Genomic DNA, 25,504 nt, shown 5'->3' with positions numbered 1-25,504 from the left:
TCCGCCACAGGTATACATGTGTTCCCCATCCTGAACCCTCCTCCCTCCTCCCTCCCCATTCCATCCCTCTGGGTCGTCCCAGTGCACCAGCCCCAAGCATCCAGTATCGTGTCTTTAAAGAGGTTGCTTGTGGTTCAGCTGCTCAGTCAAGTCTGACTCTTTGCGATCTCATAGACTTGTCTGTCGGGTTCCTCTGTCCATGGGGTTTCCCAGGCAAGAATACTGGAGTAGATTGCCATTTCCTTCACCAGGGAATCTTCCCAACCCAGGGATCGAACCCGTGTCTCTTGCATTGGCAGGCGTATTTGTTTTTTAAATATTTATTTATTATTTTTGGCTGTTCTGAATTTTCGCTGGTACTTGGGTTTTTCTCCAGTTGCGGGAAGTGGGGGCTACTCTCTATTTGCCGTGCGTGGGGCTTCTCAGTGCAGTGGCTTCCCTTGCTGGGGAGCACAGCTCTAGGGCACACAGGCTTCAGGAGCTGAGTCCGGCAGGCTCAGCAGTTGCGGCTCCTGGGCTCTAGAGCACAGGCTCAGTAGTTGTGGCCCAGGGGCTTAAGTTGCTCTGAGGCACGTGGGATCTTCCCGGGCCAGGGATAGAACCTGTGACTCCCGCATTGGCAGGCAGATTCTTTACCCACTGACCCACCAGGGAAGCTAGCAGGCCAATTCTTTATGGATGAGCCACCTGGGAAGCCTCTTTCAAGAGGAAATTGAAGTTACATTGGGTCTCCAGGGTGCATGCTCAAATTCAATGGACATGAACTTGGACAAGCTCTGGGTGGTGGTGAAGGACAGGGAGGCCTGGCGTGCGGCAGTCCATGGGGTCTCTAGGGTGGCTCTACTCTGACTCGTGTCCTACAAGAAGAGAACAGGACACAGACAAGCATAGAGAGACAATGAGAAGACAGAGTGAGAACGTGGCCGTGTACAAGCCAAGGAGAGGCCTCAGAAGAAACCAGCCCTACTGATACCTTGATCTTGGGCTCAGAGCCTCCAGAACTCTGAGGAGATTAATGTCTGTTGTTTAAGCCACCCAGTCTGTGCCTCTATGTTATGGCAGCCCTAACAGATGAATACACATGTGTATTTTAGAACTTGGCAACTAAATCTAGATTAGAGTGTAAATGCAGAAATCTGATTTCTTGTTACCACTCATTTCACATCAGACCCATTAGCTCCTGCAGGAAGAATGCCAGGGCTTTCCACTGGGGCCTCAGGTTTTCTAGGTAATTCCAACACGGATGCAAATTCATTTCCCTGGATTCCATACCAAAACTATGGAACCCTCATTTACCATCAAACATCCCATTTTTCCCAACCTGATTGCCACATGTACCCCCACTTCTACCAGCCCTACCCATTCTGCCTAGATTTAGCTTTAAATTTTGATCTCTAGGGGACTTCCCCAGTAGTCCAGTGGCTAAGACTCCAGGCTTCCAGTGCAGGGGGTCCAGGTTTCATCCCTGGCCAGGGAACTAGATCCCATATGTTGCAACTAAGAAAGACCCTGCATGCGACAACTAAAGATCCCACAACTTAGACCTGGTTTAGCCAAATAAGTAAATATTTTTTAAAAAACTCTGATCTCTGACCTTTGATCTCAGTAAACCCCTCTTTTCACAAATCAAGTAAATCACATTTCTGCAGCGGTTCCTGGTTGTTTCATAATCCCTTTGCACAAGAACAGGTTTACATTGATTGAATTTTCATTCAGATCATTTTTTTTCCAGCTAAACCAAGACACTCGCAAACATAAAGGATAAAGATGATGAGGATAGGAGCTGTCCAGTCCAGAGTAGGTACTTTCAGACCATCTCCTTGCTTCACTGTAGTTGCTAGAGTAATACAGCTTAGAATTAAGAAGTCTAGAATTCCTCTAGTTAAATGCAAAGACTCAGGCCTCCAAACGCTAATATAAGAATCTCCAAACTGTTTTGAGAGCCCAAAAGGAAAGCCTATTTTTCACAAGTCAAAGATGTAGGCATCTTGGGCATTTTCCAATAGAGATACAAGTAGTCGAAGTCCTACAAAAGAAGAAAAAGTATTTAAGACATTTTCTGAGCAACGGAAAGAATGTCAAAACTTATTTTTTTTCTTTTTTCCCATCAAGGTAGTATAAAAGTGTGTTTCTTAGCCATAAATGTGCATGCACGTCACCTGGGGTCTTGTTAAAGTGTTCATTCTGATTCAGAAGGTCTGGCGTCTGAGAGTCTACATTGTTAAAAAGCTCCTAGTGGGGTACTTCCCTGGTGGTCCAGTGGTTAAGACTCTGCACTCTCACTGCATGGGGTGTGAGTTCAATCCCTGGTCAGAGAACTAAGATCCCACATGCCTCACAGAGTGGCCAAAAAAAGTCCTAATGGAAGCCCACTCTGCTGGTCCATTGACTGCACTTTGAATAGCAAGGATCTAATGGAAGGACTGATGCTAAAGCTGAAACTCCAGTACTTTGGCCACCTCATGCAAAGAGTTGACTCATTGGAAAAGACTCTGATGCTGGCAGGGATTGGGGGCAGGAGGAGAAGGGGACAACAGAGGATGAGATGGCTGGATGGCATCACTGACTTGATGGACGTGAGTCTGAGTGAACTCTGGGAGTTGGTGATGGACAGGGAGGCCTGGCATGCTGCAGTTCATGGGGTCGCAAGGAGTCAGAAACGACTGAGTGACTGAACTGAACTGAACTGAATGGAAAGAGAGGTCTATGGTTTCTGCAGTTTCAATGATACTAAAGTTTAAATTCTAAGATTTGCTTTGTATGGGTTAGTCCCCTTTACCTTGTCCAAGGTGGGTGTTTGAGAGACACAAAACCTGGACATCGTTCCTGGGGGCTCTTAACATCTTTTGAAGAGGCCGGCAAGACCAGGAGAAGACAGCCAATTGGTTGGCTATTATTACAAGTGGTGTGTTCCAGCTCACTCTTCTGCACTGACACAAAGAAAGGAAAGCATTAATAAATGATTGCCACAACCATGAGTTTAAATTGTAGAGTCTGATAAACATCCCTTCTCTATCTTTCCAGGTCCCTGGAGACATTCCCTAGGCCTGGGTATACAAGCTCAGCAGTTTTCTCACCTCCTAGTCCCAGAGGGTACAGTGTCATTAACCGAGGTGCCCACCAGAAAAGCCAACCGCAGGTGTCCCCCACAGTCCACCAAGTTTCTGAATAAAACTTGTCTCTCTGTTGGGGTCACCTGAGGAGCTTCAGATATTGCTGATGGCCTAGTGTAATCCTCAAATACTGAGACTTAATTGGTCTGGAGTGCATCCTGGGCTTTAGAATATTTTGAAGACCTCGCCCCTACCCCAAGATAGTTCAAATGTGCAAACAAGTATGGAAATCACTGCTAAACTGTAATTTTCTGAAGGACTTAAAAGAGCTGCCTCTCAATCGATTGTTCATTCATTCATGCATGCATGCAGTTGTTTCAGTTGCTAAATCATGTCTGACTCTTTGCAAGTCCATGGTCTGCAGCATGCCTGTCCTTCACTGTCTCCCAGAGTTTGCTCAAACTCATGTCCATTGAGTAGGTGATGCCATCCAACCATCTCATCCTCTGTTGTCCCTTCTTCTCCTACCCTCAATTCTTCTCAGCAACAAGGTCCTTTCCAGTAAGTCAACTCTTCGCATCAGGTGGCCGAAGCATTGGAGCTTCAGCTTCAGCACCAGTCTTCCCAGCCAATATTCAAGGTTGACTTCCTGTAGGATTTACTGGATTGATCTCCTTGCTGTACAAGGGACTCTCGAGAGTCTTCATGCATATATACAGCAAATAATTACTGAGAATAGACATTGCGCCAGTGCTATGCCGGGTCCTTTATGCCAAAGAGGAAGGACATAGCCCCTGCCCTCAGGGGTTTGCAGTCCAGGAGAGGAGATGTAGATGAGTGAACAGACGACTGAAGTATAGGATGATGGTTTCAGGGTGGTGGGACGATGGCATGAGGGATGACAGTAAAGACAGTACCACATGTCTCCTGTGCAATTGCCTCTCTCAGAATCAAGACACCACACAGCAGTTCTGACAAGAAGAGCATACAGTATTCACTCATTCAACAAATATTTAGTGAGCACGGGTAACACGCCTATCATTGGGTGAGTTGCTGAATAGATGGCAAATGAAGCAGTTGACTCCATAAACACAAAGTTTCATTCAAATCCCTAAATTTTTGGATTTCCTAGTAGAGTAGATATTTGTTGTCTTTGTGCTGTGCTGTGCTGTGCTAAGTCGCTTTAGTCATGTACGACACCATGGACTGTAGTCCGCCAGGCCCCTCTGTCCATGGGATTCTCCAGGCAAGAATACTGGATCAGGTTGTCATGCCCTCTTCCAGGGGATCTTCCCAACCCAGGGATCAAACCCACATCTCTTATGTCTCCTGCATGAGCTGGTGGGTTCTTTACCATTATCGCCAACTGGGAAGCCCTTCCTTGTCTTTAGTTGTTTGTAATTCTGTCTCTCTTCTGGTACCAGAACTCAGAACTTTCTCTGAGAAACAGCCACATTTCTGGGGATTTTTCTGGGGAATTTCCTCTAAGTAGAGCATCAAGTTTTCCTGGCTTTGATTTTACCCGTGGACTTAAAACTTGGTGTGTACATGGACATGGAGCTGTTGGCTTCCATCTTGCAACCTATGGATAGATGTAAAGGATGCGGCCAACTTGAAGAAGTGAGCCAGGAAGTAGAGACTGCTGTCTGGATGGCCCTGGATGAGGTCATGTCTGTATCCCCTGCTATAGGGGCTCCCCTGTTGGCTCAGAAGGTAAAGAGTCCACCCGAAATGCAGGAGACTCGGGTTTGATCCCTGGGTCTGGAAGATCCCCTGAAGAAGGGAATAGAATGGCTCTCCCCTGCTGTGTATGCTCATAATTTTCATTTGGAGCCTAATCCACCTTGACTTAGCTTTTCTGGTATTTGCAACCCAGAGTGTCTGAACTGCTGCACCTAAAATGGATTTTTTTCAGGACTATTTTTTGTGTGATTGAAAACAAGAATAGACCCATTAATATCTGTTCATGAATTGCTCAGTTTCCTGTTTTGTAAAAATGTGTTTTTTAGAGATTCTATTCTAATACATCTTTAGGTATATAAATAGAATTCTCTAAAGTCAGATCATGAGCTTAAGATGTTCTTTAGAAAAGTATTTAAATAATGCTACACCTAGTGAGCAGCTGCCAACTAAAGCTCAAAGAGCAGATGGAGAGAAGTATTCCAGGTTGTTCTCTTTGCCTTCTAACAAGTACCTGAGAAAACCTTCTAGGTTTGAGAAGCCTGGGTTTGGGCTTTGCATTCTCTGGACAGTATTGCTGTGTGATTAGGAATTAAGGTGAGGAGAAGCTGGTGAGGTTTGGAAGGTCTTGAGCCTCAAAACCAATCAGCTTGGAGTCCCAGCAGAGAGGTGTGCTCAGCTCCTGAGGGGTCAAGATATCCATGGTCCCAAGATCCTGGGCTGGAGATCACCATGAAGGTAGCAATGGTTATCAAGTGAGGTGGAGGAGAGTTTGTTAAACTAAGCGCATCTCTTCACCAAGTACTGCTTGTCCTAAATATCTCTCAAATTGCCTTCTTGATTCCAACTGTCTTGACATTTTTGTCCAAATTCTCATCATCACTGCTGCTGCTGCTGCTAAGTCGCTTCAGTCGTGTCCGACTCTGTGCAACCCCATAGACGGCAGCCCACCAGGCTCCGCCATCCCTGGGATTCTCCAGGCAAGAACACTGGAGTGGGTTGCCATTTCCTTCTCCAATGCAGGAAAGTGAAGAGTGAAAGTGAAGTCTCTCAGTCATGTCTGACTCTTAGCAACCCCATGGACTGCAGCCTACCAGGCTCCTCCGTCCATGGGATTTTCCAGGCAAGAGTACTGGGGTGGGTTGCCATTGCCTTCTCCGACCCACAAGATGGGAAATAGCTAAAAAAAATAGTGATAAAACTTTACCTATATGCTGATATCTCCTCCTAAAAGTTATCTAATTTAATATGTAAGGCTTACCATGTTTAGCTTTTGCATTAGAAGTAATATATTGAGACTAATTCTGAAGAAAATATACTTATAAAGTGTGTAGATTTGAGTTGAAATCTCCATAGAACTCTCACACACTAATTTTGACTTATACCCAAACACCTTCTATCTAGTTTACTTGGGGAGAAAACAGGATTCCAATTACCTACCCTAAATTAAGTAAAAATGTCTGAGAGGAAAAGAAATTCTTTAAAAAAAAATTTTTAAAGACATTCTTTAATCCTAATTATGCAAAACTAAAATTAACTAGTGGAGACTAGATTGTCTGAATCCCAAAGGGTCAGAGTACAAAAAGGGAGAGAGCAAAGCTCCATTACCAGCCTGCCTTACCAATCCAGATGACTGGGTCCCAGCAATGATTTCCAGACAGTCTATAGCCCAGAGCCAGGGGCGTGAACCAAAGGGCCCCTCAATTTTTTTCTGAGTCTACAGTCACCCTTTTTGGATAAGCCCTGCTGGAGCTGGGTTGTGTTTATTCCTAGTAACCATTAAAGTTACAGCATAACTCTAAACTAGCAGCAGTAAAAGAAGGGGAAAAAAAAAAAAAAGCCAGTGAGAGGGAGTCTGAGATTGCCTTGTAAAATTGGCAAGGACTTTCAGCTGCTTTTTGCTGCTGCTCTTAAATTCAAGGCTGGTTTCCACATTCCAGAAGCCCTGTTTTGTGACTGACTGGTACTGGGAAGCAATGGGGCAATTTTCCCATGTTTTGCCCCTTCGTTTAGCAATTTCACTGTTAATATAATAAGATTAACCTTTCTGCTGCAGTGAGTGTGGCTTCTTCATGCCAAGGACACCATCCTGTTCATAAGTATAATAAATCCTTTAAAAAAACAATCCAACGATCAAGAGACAAATGTAACAACCTGGAATTTCTGGATCCTCCACCAATTTAATTAGAATGGCAATGAGAGAACATGTGCCTAATTAAACTGTCAATCAAACCAAAATGACATGCATCCTATTTATACAAATGTTTACTCCTGTTTCTGTGGCTTGAATCAGCCCTTCTAGCCCAGGAGGCAGCAAGTGGTGATTAAAAAACAAGTGAGATGAGAAATCTCCACAGACTAAGTAATTTAGCTTTACTTGGCTGCTTACAATGCTTTTGATTATTTTATTTTTCATTAATACATTTTTATCTTTTTAATGTTGTGTTTGTGAGTGCGTTTAGTCGCTCAGTCGTGTCTGACTCTCTGTGGCCCCATGGGCTATATAACCCTCCAGGCTCCTCTGTCTGTGGAATTTTCCAGGCAAGGACACTGAAGTGGGTTACCATTTGCTACTCCAGGGAAGCTTCCAGACCCAGGGATCAAACCCACGTCTCTTATGTCTCCTACATTGGCAGGCAGGTTCTTTACCACTACTGCCACCTGGAAAGCTTCATTTCTAATGAAAATGCACATATTATACATGCATGACTTGATCAGTTTCCCCAGACTGACTACATCCATTTACTAAGACCAATCACCGAGCATGGTCAGCAACCCTGAAGTCCACGACTTACGCCTTCCAGTAATTTTCCCTCTCCTCCTAAGGGTAGCCACTGTCCTAACTTCACACAGCTTAGTTTTTCCTTAGTTTTTGTGTATTACATAAATGGAATCATTGGGAATGTACTCTTCAAATGTCTGTCTTGCTAATATGATGCTATGAGATTCACCCACAGTGCCTTCTTACTGCTGGGTCATGTGATTGTGTGGCTACACCACACTCCACACACCTATGATCCATTCCGCTGCTGGATCACATTGTTTGAGTTGTTTCCTGTTTGGGATATTATGGGGCTTCCCTGGTGGCTCAGATGGTAAAGAATCCACCTGCAATGTGGGAGACCTGCGTTTGATCCCTGGGTCAGAAAAATCCCCTGGAGAAGGGAATGGCAACCCACTCCAGTATTCTTGCCTGGAGAATTCCATGGACAGAGGAGCCTGGTGGACTACAATCCAAGGGGTCACAAAGAGTTAGACACGGCTGAGCGACTAACACTTTCACTTTCACTTCACTGGAGTATTATGAGAAGTGTGGCCATTAACATTCTAGTACATGCCTCTTGGTGATATATGTTCATGGGCTTATTGGGTTGTAATTTGCCATAAAAAAAAAAAAGAACGAAATAATACCATTTGCATCAACACGGATGGACTTAGGGATTATAATGCTAAGTGAAGTAAATCAGTGACAGACAAATGCTTATATGCAGAATCTAAAAACAAATGAACTTATTTACACAACAGAAGTAAACTCACAGACACTGAAACAAACTTCTGGTTACCAAAGCAGGGGCGAGAAAGTGAAGGGCAAGTGTTAGTAGCTCAGTCACGTCTGATTCTTTGTGACCCTATGGACTGTAGCCCACCAGGCTCCTCAGTCCATGGGATTTTCCAGGCAAGAATACTGGAGTAGGTAGCCTTTTTCTTCTCCAGGGCATCTTCCCAACCCAAGGATCAAGCCTGGGTCTCCCATATTGCAGGCAGATTCTTTACCATCTGAAGTGGGGGTGAGGGTAGGGATAAATTAGGAGTTTAGGACTAACAGATACACACTACTCTGCAGACGATAGATAACAACAAGGACCTGTTATATAGCCCAGGGAATTATATTCAGTATTTTGTAATAACCTATAATGGAAAAGAGGCTAAAAGAGACTATAAATACATATATATGTATAAGTGAATCACTTTGCTGTATAACCGAAACACTACAAACCAAATATATGTCAATTAAAAAGTAAAAATTAAAATACATATACATGCATATATCCAGAATCTGACCTTCCTTTGGTTATTCTAATTCTAGATATCATGGCTCTTTCAAAAATTTATTCTTCTATATTTTAGCATTTTTACTACCCTTTCTTTGAAATTTTCTCATAACACCCCTCCCTCTCACCATGCTGCCCCTCAACCTATTTGTCATGATATTATAGGTACTTGGTTTTGTTTCCTGTACTGATATCTTTCTTTGTAATTTCCTGGCCATTTTCTCTCCCTCACTTTAGCTTCCTGATCTTCTTGCTATTCTATTTCCATAAGAAAAATTAATGTTTTTATGTTTTTTCATTTTTATCCATGTTTCACATATGTGTATATAACAATGATGATATTGGGGACGATTTTAGGAAGAATATGGATGAATATTTCTTTTATAATAGTTATTTTATTTTACTATATATTAGACAAAGTATAACTAGCACATAAAGCCTGAGATTTCACAGACATTATTGCCTAGATGAAGTGAAAAAAATAAGTTTAAGTTAAATTACAGTAAAATATTAAATAAACAATACTATAAGAGTATGAAATAGAGGAGGAAAATGTAAGTAGTACAAATTTGAAGCTAAGGAAATGTATGTGGGTCTTCAAATAAAATGTTCAATGTTCTCTTTGAACACTTGTGATGGCCACCTGGAGAGGTCCATTTGGATGATGGTCCGTCATAATTTTAACATTAATAAATAACCTCAAAACGATTTCCCCCCAAAACAAGTTCCTCTATTGATTCAATGAATCCACTATTTTAGAAGGCCAAGACCAACAACTGGACATCATCTTTTATTCATCTCTCCCTTTTGTCCCTTTTATTCACTAAATTTTTAAATCCTGAAATGACTGTCACATTTACCTTTTCCCTTTTATTCTCATTAACATCATCCCAAGCCATGACCCAATTACCTCATACCCAGATCACTGTAATGACCTCCAAAACTACCCTCTTTCTCTAAATTCAATAGCTTTCTGCCAATGCCCTAAAATCATCATTCCCATGCTAAAAATCTCCAGTAACTTCCCCTGAAAGCAATGTCTAAGATCCCTAACCCCATGCTAATAATAACTAACAAGGATTGAGTTTTCTGTGCTGAAAGCCTTACAGGAATTTTCTCATTTAATCCTCATGACAACCCTATAAGGTAGATACTACAGATGAGGAAACTAAAGTTTAGAAGTTAAATGGCTTGCAAGAGCTAGTAAGTGGCAGACCCAGAATTCTATCTCAGATGTTGTTCTGTCACTCAGTCGTGTCCAACTCTATGATCCCATGGACTGCAGCTTGCCAGGCTTTCCTGTCCTTCACTGTCTCCCGGAGTTTGCTCAAACTCAGGTCCATTGAGTCAGGGATGCTATCCAACCATCTCATCCTCTGCCATCCCTTTCTCCTTTTGCCTTCAGTCTTTCCCAGCATCAGGGTCTTTTCCAATGAATTGGCTCTTTGCATCAGGTGGCCAAAGGATTTGAGCTTCAGCTTCAGCATCAGTCCTTCCAAAGAATATTCAAGGTTGATTCCCTTTAGGATTGACTGGTTTGATCTCCTTGCTGTCCAAGGGACTCTCAAAAGTCTTCTCCAGCACCACAGTTCAAAAGCATCAATTCTTTGACACTCAGCCTTCTTTTTGGTCCAACTCTCACATCAGTACATGACTACTGGAAAAACCACAGCTTTGACTATAGGGACTTTTGTCAGCAAAGTGCTGTCTGTGCCTTTTAATAGGCTATCTAGGTTTATCATAGCTTTCCTTCAAAGGTGCAAGCTTCTTTTAATTTCATGGCTGCAGTCACCGGTTGCAGTGATTTTGGAGTCCAAGAAAATAAAATCTGTCACTGCTTCCATTTTTTCCCCTTCTATTTGCAGTGAAGTGATGGAACTGGATGCCATGATCTTAGTTTTTTGAAAGTTGAGTTAAGCCAGTCTTTTCATTCTCCTCTTTCACTCTCCTCAAGAGACTCTTTAGCACTTCTTCAACAGCCTAATGCTATCTTTTATCTAAACTGCCTATCGACAAATCCAACATTCTTTCTAGTTATGTGTCATCTTTGTGCCCTCTACTCCATTTCCTTTTCTCCCCTAATTTAGGTGAGTCTCATTCTTTAAATATTGGGCCTCTATGAAGCTCCACCCAGGTTCTGATACTCTATACTTCCCCGCCACATACACACATTGCAAAACCACCTTCTGCTATAATAATATCCAAATTGTACCTCTCCTTTAGGACCTGACTCAAGTTTAGCCCCTTATTTTGACGCTAAGGCCAGAATTACAAAATTACCCCTGGAAGAAATAGATGGCTGTACTTTCAGATTGAAAACTTACACACTTGGGCCCTGAAGTGCTTAGCTTCAGTCCTAATGTGAACCTGGCTCTATGGACAAATTACTAGAAGGAAAGAAGCCAACACCCCCACCCCATCCTAGGAACAGAATGTCCTCTCAAAGAAAGGCAAGTGGACTCCGTTCAAGGCATTTCGTCTCAACTTTTTATGTGCACAGGGCCTTTTCAGCTCATTCTTTGTCATCTCTGAAATGAAGGGGTGGGTATAGATTATGTCTAACTTTCCATCTAATTCTAACGTTTCCCCTCCCCCCCACCCCATGGCCTTTTATTACACAAAATGAACAGAAGAGACAACTCATTTTTGCCAACTCTCTTTCTCTTCTAGCTTGTCTGTGGACAACAGCTCAAGGGATGAATTGACCAATTGAAAAAAGATCAGTAAGCACAACAAATCCTGGTGGACCAACTGTGTTCCATAGACATTCTATAATCATAATAACAGTGTGTGTATGTGTTAGTCACTTAGTCATGTCTGACTCTTTGTGACCCCATTGACTGTAGCCCTCCAGGCTCTTCTGTCCATGAGAGCCTCCAGGCAAGAATACTGGAGTGGGTAGCCTTTTCCTTCTCCAGGGGATCTTTCCGACCCAGGAATTTAGCCCAGGTCTCCCATATTACAGGCAGATTATTTATCATCTGAGCTACCAGGGAAGCCCCAAACACAGGTTGGGTTCCAAATGTGCCAGTGTTTCAGAGACAGAGAGACAAGCATGAGTTCTGCCCACAGAAATCATGGCCTCGGTAAGCAGTTGGTCCAGCAGGATTTGTTGTGCTTACTGATCTTTTTTCAATTGGTCAATTCATCCCTTGAGCTGTTGTCCACAGACAAGCTAGAAGAGAAAGAGAGTTGGAAAAATGAGCTGTCTCTTCTGTTCATTTTGTGTAATAAAAGGCCACCGGAAAAAAAAAAAAAAAAAAAAAACCTTAGAATTAGATGGAAAGTTAGGCATAGTCTATACCCACCCCTTCATTTCAGAGATGACAAAACTAAGGCTCTAATAGATACAAAGTCACATGCCCAGTTGTGTCTAACTCTTCAGGACCGCATGGGCTATATAGCCCTCCAGGGTCCTCTGTCAATGGGATTTTCGAGGCAAGAATACTGGAGCAGGTTGCCATTTCCTTCTCCTCTTGGGAATCTTCCTGACTCAGGGTTTGAACCCAAGACTCCGGCATTTCCTGCACAGCAGGTGGATTCTTTACTACTGAGCCACCAGGAAAAAGTGACATAATGATGATAATTAATGGCATACGTAGGATTGGAACCCAGGACTTTGAGCCACAGTGCAGTTCTTAAAACCACAAGGCTTTTAAATCCTAGCTCTCTTAATAGGGCTATAACTTTGCAAACATGGACACACTCTTTCCTTTCTGGGATTTAGTTCTTAATTCTGTAATGAGGCTAATACTGATGATTACACTAATTTTGAAGGATTATTATAAGAATCAAATAAAGTCAAGTGCAAAAGGTAGAGAGCAAGAATCTAACGCATAATAGTTGCTCAAAAGACGTTCTTTTGTTCACCCAAATAGTTGTCGGTGGACATCAGGAAGAATCTAGCTAAGACATATCTTCAGAAGATGACTGAAACATTGAAGACCTAATCTCATGAAGTTTCTGAAAACCCGAGAGAGCCTTGAAATCAGGGTAGGGAGAAGGGAGGCAGATGTGAGAGGGATGATGTTTAGTGGCAAATGTGTCCCCCTTGTTTGTTTTTTAAAGGAAAAGGTGTGACTGGGTGACTCATGAAACACTAATTAATTTTTTTTTATTCTTTTCATCCTTGTAACACAAACAAACCACTATTAGCAATGCTGAGCTTTCTGTAGACCCAGGAAAATAATTGTCTGAGTGCAACATTAATTGCTTTAAAAATTAATTTTATGTTTTAGATTTGTTTTTAAGATGTTAAAAGTGAGTGTTAGAGCTAAAGTCTTAAGTTAGGTGACCCCTAACCCAGTAGAATGAGGCAGAGCTGAGGAGAGTTGCTTGCCAACCATCCACACTGCAGAGTTCAGAACTTGGCCTCATTCTGGGTCTCTGCTTACGGTGATGGAGGTGCCTGACCCTGGGCAATGACGTTACATCCCATCTCTCTCCACAATCTGCTGGTGGTCCTTGGAAGAGAGTTTCTCCGAGTGCTGCTTCCTGCCCTTGTCGGCTTGTTCTGAAGCCTGCTAAGACTATAACACTTAGATGGGGTCTGTGAGTGCTGATATCAAATAATCAGGAAAATCCTGATCTTACAGAATGGTTTGAGTTTTAAATTATGAAAAATGTATATGCATAAAAGTACATAAAATCATTTAACAATTACCCATGGACCATTCAGGTTTTCTGTATGTTAACTTTTTTCCTATATGCTCTAGAAAAAATTTTAAAGCAAAAATTTACAGATATAATTGAACACTCCCAAACGTGGCTCAGATGGTGAAAAATCTGCCTGAAATGGAGGAGACCGGGTTCTCTCTCTCGGTTGGGAAGATTCCCTGGAGAAGAGAATAGCAACCCACTCCAGTATTCTTGCCTGGAGAATCCCATGGACAGAGGAGCCTGGTGGGTTACAGTCTACGGGGTCACAAAGAGTCAGACAGGACTGAGTGACTAACACTTTCACTTTTCACTTTTTGAAATTTTTCTGTTGCCTCAAAGATAATCACCATCTTGAGATTGAGTTTTATCTTTATATCTGTACTGTTCATAGTTTTACTATGTATGTATTCACAAATAATATATAATATTAATTTGTTCTTGAATGTTTTATATAAATCATATCATCTGCACATGTATCTTTGTAACTTACTGTTTTTCACTGAGTATCATATTTTTGAGTTGTATATATGTTGCTACATTTAAATCTAGTTTGTTTTATTTTAATAGGCAATACTTCATTGTATGAATGGACTACTCTTTATCTGTTGCATTATTGATAGACATTTAGATGTTTGCAGTTTTTTTGCAATTACTTAAGACTGCAATGAATATCCTTGATCGTATCTGCTTATGAACATGTGCGAGATTTTCTCTTGGATATACATACAGGAGTCAGTACCTGGATCATAAGGCTTGTATATCTTCAGCTTTACTAGACTTGGACCAATTCTTCTCCAAAGAGGCTGCACTAATTTACACTCCAATCTCCAGTTTATGACAATTCTTGTCTCTTCTTCAGTGCTTGATGTTATAAGACTTAAAAAAATTTTCCTAATCAGATGGGTATTAAAATGACCTTTCAAAAATAAATGACCTTTCCTTTAGAAGTTAGTCCTTGATCACTAGTTTGACATCATCTGTATTTTGGGTGACCTGGTTACTAGCCAGCCTGTTACCCTCCATGACTAACTGTGTTAGCAAGTGCTTATAAAGGAATAAATTAATTAGTTAATGTATTTTCCTTTCTACAAACAAGGTTGCATGTTTTAAAATGTTTTTTGGCTATTGGGGCTTCCCTGGGGGCTCAGATGGTAAAGAATCCGCCTGCAGTGTGGGAGACCTGGGTTCGATCCCGGGATTGGGATGATCCCCTGGAGGAGGGCATGGCAACCCACACCAGTATTCTTGCTTGGAGAATCCCCATAGACAGAGGAGCCTGGTAGGCTACAGTCCATGGGGTCTCAAAGAGACACAACTGAGCAACTAAGCACAGCACAGCATTGGCTTTTTGAATTTTCTTTTCTGTGGATTTCTTTTTTAAAATTAGTTATTATTTTACTATCTTATACAATTTTAAAGGTTATTTTCCATTCACAGTTATTACAAAATACTAGCTATGTTCCCTGTGATGTACGACATATCCTTGAGCCTAACTTACATCCAGTAGCTTGTATCTCCCCCTCCCCCATCCCTATATTGCCCCTAACACACACTGGTAATCACTAGTGTGTTCTCTGTATCTGTGAGTCTGCTTATTTTTTGTTATATTCACTAGTTTGTTGTTTTTTGGTTCCACATATAATTATTTGCCTATAGAACAATATATAAGTATATATCTTTCTCTGTCTGACTTATTTCACTAAGTATAATGCCCTTGAAGTTCATCCATGTTGGGGCAAATGGCAAATTCCATTATTTTTTATGGGTGAGTAATATTCACACACACACACACACACACACACAGAGCACATCTTGATCCACTCATCTGTTGATGGACACTTAGGGCGTTTACATATCTTGGCAATTTAAAAAAATGATGCAATGAACATTAGGCTGAATGTATCTTTTCAAATTATTTTATCTTTTAATTGTTCACATATATTCCAGGAGTAGAATTGCTGGGTCATACTGTAGTTTTATTTTTAGATTTTTGAGAAATCTCCATACTGTTTTCTACAGCGGCCATACCAATTTACTTTCCCACCAACTGTGTGCCCATGGACAAGGGTTCCCTTTTCCCTTCATCCTCACCAGCATTTATTTGTATTCTCTTTGATGGTAGCCCTTCTGACAGCTGGGATGTGGTATCTTACTGCGGTTTTGACTTGCATTTCCCTAAGGATTAGTGATATTGAGCATCTTTCACATGCCTGTTGGCCATCTTCATTTCCTCCTAGAAAAGCATCTACTCAGTTCTTCTGCCCATTTTTAAATTGGGGCTGTTTGTTTTTTTGATGTTGAGTTGCAGGAGCCATTTACATATGTTGGATATAAATCCCATATCAGTCATATCATTTGCAAGTATTTTTCTCCCACTCAGTAGACTGTCTTTTTATCTTGTCAATGGTTTCCTTTGCTGTGCAAATGCTTTTAAGTTTAATTAGGTCCCATTTGTTTATGTTTACTTTACTTTAGGAGATGAATCAAAAAAAAAAAATCTTGCTGCGATTTATGTCAAGGAGTGTTCTGCCTATATTTTCCTCTAGGAGTTTGATAGTATCTGGTCTTATATTTAGATCTTTAATCCATTTTGAGTTTATTTTTGTATATGGTGTGAGACAATAAGTGGTGCTGGGAAAACTGACAACTATATATAAAAGAATGAAAGTAGAATATTCTCTGACACCATATACAAAACTAAACTGTGTTTTTTTGTTCATGTCCTTTGCCAATTTATCTCTTGCTTTTTTTTTAACATGTTTGTAGAAAAATATTTTTAATATTCTGGAAATGAATCCCTTGTTGACTATGCAATATTGATTTTCTCATTCCTGAGCTCTTCATTATTTTTATGGGGCAGACTTGAATGTGCAAGCAGCCATGGACAAGCACTGTCGTTCAGGGTTTCCCAGGCACAGGATGTGTTGGGCTGTCACACTGGATCCGTAAAGCAATATGGTGGAGTGGCTGGAACTTAGCAACCCTGGTTTCTAGCTTCACCTTGACCCTTGATTAACCCAAGCATTCTCAGGGCTCTTTTGCTTCATCTGTGAGATCATAATATGAAGGTCAACCTCTATGAAAAGCAAATAAGATACATAAAATCACCTTCGAAAATGTTGTGCAAATACTAGCCATTATGACTAGCAGCAACTCAAACATGAGACTATCATATTAGTCTGCTTGAGGTGCCATAACAGAATATGATAGACTGGGTGGCTTAAACAATAGATATGTATTCCCCACAGTTCTGGAGGCTAGAAGTTCAAGGTCAGGTGCCAGAGTGGTTGGTTTCTGGTGAGTAGTTTCTTCCTGGATGCCAACTTCTTCATGTGTCTTTCCACGGTGGAGAGTGAGCTCTGGGTCTCACCCTCTTCTCATAAAGGGACCAGCCCTATCAGATTAGGGCACTACCTTGACTCTTTTTCATCTTTATCACCTCCTCAAATCTCCAGATATGATCACATCTGAGGTTAAGTCTTCAACATAAGGATTTGGGGGAGACACAATAGTCTATAGTAGTCATGGTACATTGATGTCCACACATTTATTTCCAAAAGGATCTAAATTCCTTAATCTTTCTATAGGGCTTGGAGACCTAGAGAGGAACACCACTAATTCTGTAGTTATCTCTGACTTGCTCTATTCAAAAGTATTATTGTTATCAAACCAAAGGTTGATCATTTCTGAGACTCTCATTCAGAAGGAACAAACTCTGATGGTTGGTATTTTTCCCATAACGTAAACTTAAAACTGATAAGGTGAAGAGACGAGAGCAGTACCATCCAATAGAGCTTTCCATGATATTATAAATGGTCTATAAAACCTACACTGTCTAATACAGTAGCCACTAGACCCATAAATGATGGGAGAAGTGTTTTTGTTTTATTGGAGTTTGGTTGATTTACAAAGTTTTTATAGTTTCAGGTGCACAGCAAAGTCAGTCAGTTATATACATGCATATATCTACTCTTTTTAAGGCTTGTTTCCCATATAGGCCATTACAGAGTATTGAGTAGAGTTCCCTGTGCTACACAGCAGGTCCTTATTAGTTGTCTGTTTTGTATATAGTAGTGTGTGTATGTCAATGCCAGTCTTCCAATTTATCCCTTCCCCTCATCCCCCTGGTAACCATAAATTTGCTTTCTACATTGGCGCCTCTATTTCCATTTTGTAGATAAACCATTTGCAGCAAATGGCAGGGGGGGGTGCGGTATCTAGAGATTGTCATACTGAGTCAAGTAAGAAAAAGTAAAAACCAGAGCTGTGACTAGATGGACCTTTGTTGGAAAAATAATGTCTCTGCTTTTTAATATGTTGGTCCTTCTATGACCAACCTAGACAGCATATTAAAAAGCAGAAACAGTACTTTGCAAACAAAGGTCCATCTAGTCAAAGCTCTGGTTTTTCCAGTAGTCATGTATGGATGTGAGAGTTGGACTATAAAGAGAGCTGAGTGCCGAAGAATTGATGCTTTTGAACCGTGGTGTTGGAGAAGACTCTTCAGAGTCCCTTGGACTTCAAGGAGATTCAACCAGTCCATCCTAAAGGAAGTCAGTCCTGAATATTCATTGGAAGGACTGATGCTGAAACTCTAATATTTTGGCCACCTGATGCAAAGAACTGCCTCATTGGAAAAGACCCTGATGCTGGGAAAGATTGAGGGCAGGAGAAGGGGCCAACAGAGGATGAGACGGTTGGATGGCATCACTGACTTGATGGACAGGAGTTTGAACAAGCTCCAGGAGTTGGTGATGGACAGGGAAGCCTGGTGTGCTGCAGTCAATGGGGTCATAAAGAGTCGGACACGACTGAGTGACTGAACTGAACTGAAAAAGACAAGAGAAGCTCGAAGCTCACGTGAAAATTCCAAATAGGGGGAGGCATGTGTCAGAGAATGGCATAAATCAAGAGGGATGGGCAGTAAGGAAGGAAAAAAACTCTGAGGGGAACAGGCCTATACGAAGTGCAGCAGTGGTACATGCTTCAGAGGTCACGCGTGTGGAAAAAATCAAGTTTTTACCTTTCCCATTTTTCTTCTACTTTTAGGAAATCTGAGAAATAATCCTTAACGATAGAGGGTTTCCAGATTTATGATGGAGAGGCCCCCTTGGCAACCAGGCTGAACTAAAATTCAGCACGCCTGAAATGAGAAGAGAAAAAAGCATCTACTTGTTCCTTCAAAAGGTTTCAGCTTATAAAATGATTTTCCCAGGGTCCCAAATAGAAGTAGTTCACAGAAGGAGATTGGGGAGCACAGACAATTCAATTACACAGCCAGGCTGTGAGATCTGCCATGTTAGTCCCATCTCTTATTAGGGAATGTCAACAAATTCAAGATCCCAGAGCATCTGAAACTAAGAGCAATCGTCAAATAAGGAAGGTCCCCTAGGCTGGTCAATAAGCGAGAGAACAGTAACACAGATTTATGAAGGCCATGATTCTGAATTATTTATCAAAACAGAAGATTAGACAGCTCCAAATCTGATCTGGAAACACAGGTTGAAAATTCCAGCTTACTCACACAGTTTAGAATCTCAAACACTGGGACTTTTCTGGTGACTCAGTGGTTAAGAGACCAACCTTCTAGCGCACAGGAGATGGTTTCCCTGGTCGAGAAAGTAAGATCCCACACGCCACGGGTAACTAAGCACCCTAGCTACTGAGCCCACAACTACTGAGACAAATCCAAGCAACGTAATGAAGACCTAAAAAAAGAAAGAGGAAAAAATCTCAAAAGCTACTTCTTTAAACTCAGAATCCCAACTCTCAGCCATCATCTCATGTCTTTGGCTCCCCCACTGCCACTCACACACTGTCAGACCTTATTTACTATGTTTGTGATTCAGCCAATGCCTTTGTGTGCCTGACAACATAGGCGTTCAAATGATTAGAACCATCTATTGTGCTCAAATCAATAGGCTGAACCCACACTTACTTTTTAGCTCAGAAAAGGTTTTCCATTTTTCCCCGTTAATGGCCTTTAACATCTGCGCCAGTAACCATCAAGCCAGGATAAAATGTCCCTCAGTTGGAGCAGAGGGGTGAGACAGGAGCCATGGGGCCCAGACACCTTCATACACCTCGCCAGAATCTTAAAAGTGTGGAGTCTCCTGAGGAAACCACATCCCCCAAGTCCCCACTCCTTAGTGAAGTCACTCCCTCCTTCCCTCCTTTGCTGTGCCCTCTCTGCCCTTGCCCCAAATCTCATGTATCCTTGTGGCCCTCTAAGGTGATGTCAGGATCCAGGTTTCCATGGTGATACAATCTGGACTCCCATAAGAGAGCCACAAAGCCAGGAGGAGTCCCAGTGCCTTTGCAAAAATTGTAACATTATTATTCACTCCGTGGACTCAGTTGCTCTTATTATTCTTTACAATGGGCTTCCCTGGTGGCTCAATGGTAAAGCATCTGCCTGCCAATGCCTGCTAATGTAGGAGACACAGGTTCAATCCCTGGGTTGGGAAGATCCCCTGGAGAAGGAAATGGCAACCCACATCAGTGCTCTTGCCTGAGAAATCCCATGGACAGAGGAGCCTGGTGGGCTACAGTCCATGGGATTGCAAAGAGTCAGATATGACTGAGCGACTAAACAACAACATTCTTTACAATACATGCTGATTCTCCTGTCTAAGAATCAGAATAACAGGTTAAGTCTGGAGAGTGATCTGCAATGAACTTCATATTTAGTTGGAAATGGGTTCTAGGGCCACCCCACACAGCCCCCCTCTTGGTCTTGGGAACATCCCTGAACCTCCCCCAGCCTCTCCTTTTCACCCATACTGTAGGGGATCATAATCATAACAGACCTACGGTTACCAGGGTATCTGAAAGAGAATTCTCCTGAAAGGACCACCACAGGCCCAAGTGGTCCTGACTCTGATTCCCTGGCTCCGTTAAAATTTACAGCAAAAAGTGAAGTAAGGTCCTGTTTTTCTCACCTGCCCATCTCTCACCTAGTCTCAGGAACAACAGATCATAATAAGTTTAACACTATCCATGGTGGCATTGGGGCATGTCTTGCACCTATAAATTTGAAAAAAGAAAAAAAAAAGTCTCACTTGGGCTGTTACACTGAACAGGCAGAGAGGAGCTTGGGGGTGTGCAGCCTCTCCACCCAGCCCAGTCTGGATGCCTCTGCATTGCTCCAGATGCCCTCACTAACTGGCTTTTCCAGTGACAACGTGGGCCCCTCAGAAGGTCCAGCTTCAGCTTTGTGAGGCCCAAGCCTCTTCCTGGGTCACACCGATGCCTCAGCTCATCTCTGAAATCCAATGTGCCCCCATCTGACCCACAAAGCTGCACACCATGCACCTCCTGTTTTGCCCTCTACACCTTGTTGATCTTTGGGCACCGGGTGAGGTGGGTGGGTGGGGTAGGTGGGAGGTAGGAGTGTCCCAGTGAAGCAGAACTCTTTTTCGGAAGACTTGGCCCCTGTTGTCCCCCCCTCCTATTGATGCTGAATCCAGCCTCTGTACCCTGACACAGAATTAAATCTCAGAGACAGAGTTCTGGGTGAAGCAGAAAAGAATAGCTATATTGCTTTGCCAGGCAAAGGGGGGCACAGTGGGCTAATGCCCTCAAAACTGTGTCCCAGGGACTTCCCTGGTGGTGTAGGGGCTAAGACCACACTCCCAGGGCAAGGGTGCCTAGGTTCCATACCTGGTCAGGGAACTAGATCCCACAAGTCACAATTAAGAGTTTGCATGCCACAACTAGGGCTTCCCTGGTGGCTCAAACGGTAAACCGTCTGCCTACAATGCGGGGGACCAGGGTTCAATCCCTGGGTCGGGAAGATCTCCTGGAGAAGGAAATGGCAACCCACTCCAGTATTCTTGCCTGGAAAATCCCATGGATGGAGGTTCCTGGCAGGCTACAGTCAATGGGGTCGCAAAGAGTCGGACATGACTGAGTGACTTCATTTTCACTTTCACTTTCATTTTCATGCCACTACCAAAGATCCTGCATGTTGCAAATAAGACCTGGCGTAGCCAAATAAAATAAACATTAAAAAACAAAACAAACAAAAAACCCCAAACTGTGTGTCCTGACCTGGAGAGAGTAGCGAGAAGTTTTATAGAAATGGTTCAAAGAAGAGGGTGTGATCAGCTCATGGACATTCTTCTGATTGGTTGGTGGTGAGGTCAGTGGGCGTGGTCATCATCAACCCTCTGGTTCCAACTGGTCTGGGCTCTATCTGCTTGTGGGCAGCATACTCTTAACTTCTCCCACCTGGAGGGAGTTTCCCGATATCTGCAAAACAGCATATCGCTTGAGGTGCAGGACCTTTCCCCAAGACTGTACTATTGTTTCTCTCCACTCTTCCTCCCTTGTCTCTGCATCCCCTCCTTTCCCCTAATTAGCATCCGTTTGAACTTGTCCATTGGAATTCAGGGAGGCTCCTGTGGACTGAAGGAAGCCTATTTCCTGTAATCAAAATCTAGGGGACGCTAGAAGTCTTCCAAGCAGGGCGGCGTCCCCCACCCTCCACCCCCCAACAGGGTCCTACTTGGTTTCACTATCACAAGCTTCGGCGTTTTAACCAATTGATGGTCGATGGCTTGCTTGGTGACTTTTCCTGGAGGCTCCTGAGACCCTGCAGGCGCTTCCCCAATGGCTCAGCAGTAAAGAATTCACCTGCAAGGTAATGGGCAAGAGACGAGGGTTTGATCCCTAGGTCTGGACGATTCCCTAGAGAAGAAAATGGCAACCCACTCTAGTATCCCTGCCTGGGAAATCCCAGTCCATGGGGGTCTCAAAAGAATTGGGCTCGACTGGGCAACTAAACAACCACCACCTGAGACCCTGCAGGGCTTGAACACGCTAGAAATTCTGTCTGTGCTGAGCAGGGCTATGTCCACCTACTGGTGAGAAACAGGAAGAGGCCCTCTGAAGAAGCCCTGCAAGGCAGGGCTAACACCCAGCAGCAGAAGGAAAGAGTCATGAAAACTCGCCTTGGGGTGAGCAGAAGAAAGAGAAAACCAGACAAAGACAGGGGCTTTTAAAACAAAAGGTGCGTTTGAGGTAGAATTTGCTTCAGAGTACCATTGCACATGGGAGAGTTAGAAGAAATTCCACAAAGGCCTGAATGTTAAAGTATCAGAATGAAATGTTAAAAAAAAAAAAAAAGATACGGGAAAATCAAGTAACAAAATAATCATGGGTTTTAGAAAAACTGAGTTGAATGTCTCCTTAGATTTTCTTCTTAATTGGCTAAAAAAAATGGATGTATTACATAACTTTTATGTATTAATAACTTCGCTTTTACGGAAGTCTGGCCACCAGCCGTGATTCACGAGCCCATCCAGAGGGCCAGTGCACAGTCGCCCATGAACACTCACCCCAGTCCTACATACCTACAGCCTGCAGGCAGGCTGCTCCCAATGGCAGAGCTGCAAGTAGGAGTCAGAGCTATTTTTCCCCACGCATATGTTGATATGCAGCAAAGCGGACAGCCTCTCTCTGTGCAAGCTGTCCTATTGAAGGCTCATTTCCTGTCAATCTTCCTTTTTTTTTCCACAAAGCTTTAATTTTTTGCCACAGCACTTTCTACATTTTAGTTTCCTGCAAACCTCAGGAAATAGACTGAAATTAATATCGTCAGATGCTTCTAAAAGTGCTGGCTTGGCGGCACTGCAGAACGCTTTCAGATGCCATTTTGGGATTAAAATATACCAGTTATGCCCACCCCCCATCCCATTGTTTGGAGGAGAGATCTGGGAGAGGGATTGTGTCTGAGATTGGACTGACTTGAAATGCAGGTTTAACGAAAACTGGGAATGGAGACCGGCAGGTAAGCCAACTGGAGGAGAAGATGAAGAAACAAACCTGGCAGCAGATCACAGCACCCCCTCAGCCTGGACAGCGGAGGACAAGACCCCTCAGTCTTGTTTTCCTTGCAGATCTTTTAAGCTTCGAGTAAGACATCCCTGCTCTAGGGCCTCCAGATCTGACTCCAGTGAGAAGCGTAAAGTGTCATAAGAAAAAAGAAGAGGTGGAGAGATGTATTATTAGCTCTGCCTTCCCAACCAGCAATGATTGGGCAGAGGAAGCAACCTATGCCTAGCTTTTCTCATGTCCCTGAGAAGCCCAGGCCGGGGGTCAGACGGACTTAATGTTGAGGCCCCGTTGTGCCCTGACTTTCAGCAGATCCCTCCTTTCCAGATCACAGCTTCTCTGTCAGTCCAACATGGAGAGATGAGTCTCCCCTCCCTCCCTGTGCAAGGATGTCACAATGATAAACTCCTAACAACTGTGCAAACATACTTTGGGTTCTTGAGGGGGAGAGCATGACATGAAGCGAAGTTATTTTTATTATCGTTGGCTTCTTCATCTATGACTTCCTAAGAGTGTTACATGAGGCCACGCTATTACAGCATCTCCAGAAATCTATGTGAAATCTTTGTGATGTTGCAGAATGCTCAGTCCTTTTACGCTCTTTGGATTTATTCACCTTTGGGATCCGTCAGCTGCAACTTCTCTGTCGTCTACACCACGCAGCCTCTGTCCAGTCCATCCGGGAGACATATGGATTGAACAGCCAACTCCTTTTCCTGTCTGTCCACACCTGGGATTCAAGTCCTCAGCATCTTCTCTGTCTCCAAAACCAACAACTACGTCTCTGATGTTTCTGCTTCCTGCTCTCACTATTCAGCCATCCTCCACATCACCTCCAGCTATCTTCCTAATATGTCACTCTAGCTAGGAAACCTCAGTGATCCTCCAGAGATCTTCTAAGAAAACCTGTATTTTATAAATGAGAACATTGGAAAGGCTAAGGGAATCACCCGGAGTCACCTTACCAGCCAGGGGCAGAGCTGGACCGAAAGCCGGATTAGACCCCCAAATCCTAGGTGCAGACTATTGCTCATCGTGTTCTGAATAAAGCTAGACTAGAAGCACAGCCCCTGATCCCAGGCCTACACTATTGCTTGTCAGCTTTCAGGGGTGCGTCCTACCCTGCAGAATAAACTCAAGCGCTAGACCACTCCATGCAGCTTCACGGAAGAGAAATATGACTATAGAGGCTTAAAAATTGGGGCTTGTTTTTTTTTTTTCCCACAGAATGAGAAGGCAGGAGGAGTTACAAAGTGGATGCTGCTGCCCCAGGAAGTCATCATGGATCCAAGTTCCTTCTCATGCTCTCCTACACCTGGATCATTGCTTCATGGTCACAGGATGCCTGCTCCACCTCCAGGCCTCAAGTTCATGTTCTAGACAGGAAGAAGGAAAGAGGTGCAAGGGCAAAAGGCATAGACCAGGTGAGTCCTTTTTCTTTTTTTAAAAGTTAAAAAAATTTTGACCACCGCACATGGCCTGTGAGATTGTAGTTCCCCAACCAGAGATTGAACCCGCGCCCTGTGCATTGGAAGAGCAGAGTCTTAATCCCCAGACTGCCAGGGAGGTCCCAAGGTGAGTTCTTTTGGTCAGTCATCCAGTGGTTTTCCCAGAAGCCTCATCTGGGAGGCATTGGTGTACATGGTGAAGGTGAGAGTTAAGTCATGTGATGTCCCTCTAGCTGCAAGGGAGCTGAAGAGGTTCACAGTTTTCAATGCATATAATGTCACGCTGAAAAAAATAGAGGTTCTGTCAGTAAGGAGAAAGAGAAGCAGGAATATGGAGCATGCAACTGGCAATCTCAGCCACATATAGGTTAGTGTTGACCTTCACACACCCTACAGGCCCACACCAGCTGACTTTCCTATTCTCACTTCCTCTCACCTTTGTCACTCACTCCATGACCCAGCCAACCCAGGGCACCCTGTGCCTTTCCCAAACATGATGGGGGGGTGGGGGCTTTCCTGCCTTGCTGCTTTTACACACCTGGTTGCCCACCACTTCTTTAAAACCTAGTTGGCATATCACTTCATTTTTCCTAATGCTTGCAGTCAAAATTAACCTCAAATTCTTCTATTCACCAATAACATATTGTACTTATCTCTATTAAAGCACTAATCACATCCCACTCTGAAATATAATTTGCCAGGCACGTGTCTGCCTCATTCAGCAGAATGTAAGCTTCAGAAGACCGAGGACCCTATCTTGTTTATCTCCATATCC

At 43.1% G+C, this 25,504-nt stretch overlaps 1 long non-coding RNA gene across 2 annotated transcripts in view; it reads right to left on the bottom strand.

The window, feature by feature from the left end:
- Window positions 1-580: 580 nt before the first annotated feature.
- The window catches only part of LOC102408306, a 40,601-nt gene continuing 15,677 nt past the window's right edge, over window positions 581-25,504 (bottom strand). Inside the window, exons 1-3 of one of the 2 annotated variants that reach the window (XR_327492.4) lie at window positions 18,468-18,588; window positions 2,780-2,925; window positions 581-2,026 (exon numbers count right to left, since the gene is read on the bottom strand). This is a non-coding gene — a long non-coding RNA (uncharacterized LOC102408306). Of the gene's footprint in view, window positions 2,027-2,779; window positions 2,926-18,467; window positions 18,589-25,504 lie in introns of those variants that run through there. The other variant, XR_006551360.2, reaches the window with a different exon arrangement.

This window comes from Bubalus bubalis, chromosome 5, assembly GCF_019923935.1.
Source record: "Bubalus bubalis isolate 160015118507 breed Murrah chromosome 5, NDDB_SH_1, whole genome shotgun sequence".
Taxonomy (NCBI): domain Eukaryota; kingdom Metazoa; phylum Chordata; class Mammalia; order Artiodactyla; family Bovidae; genus Bubalus; species Bubalus bubalis.
Note: the sequence above shows the minus strand (reverse complement) of the source record. Positions and strands in the feature narration are given on the sequence as shown.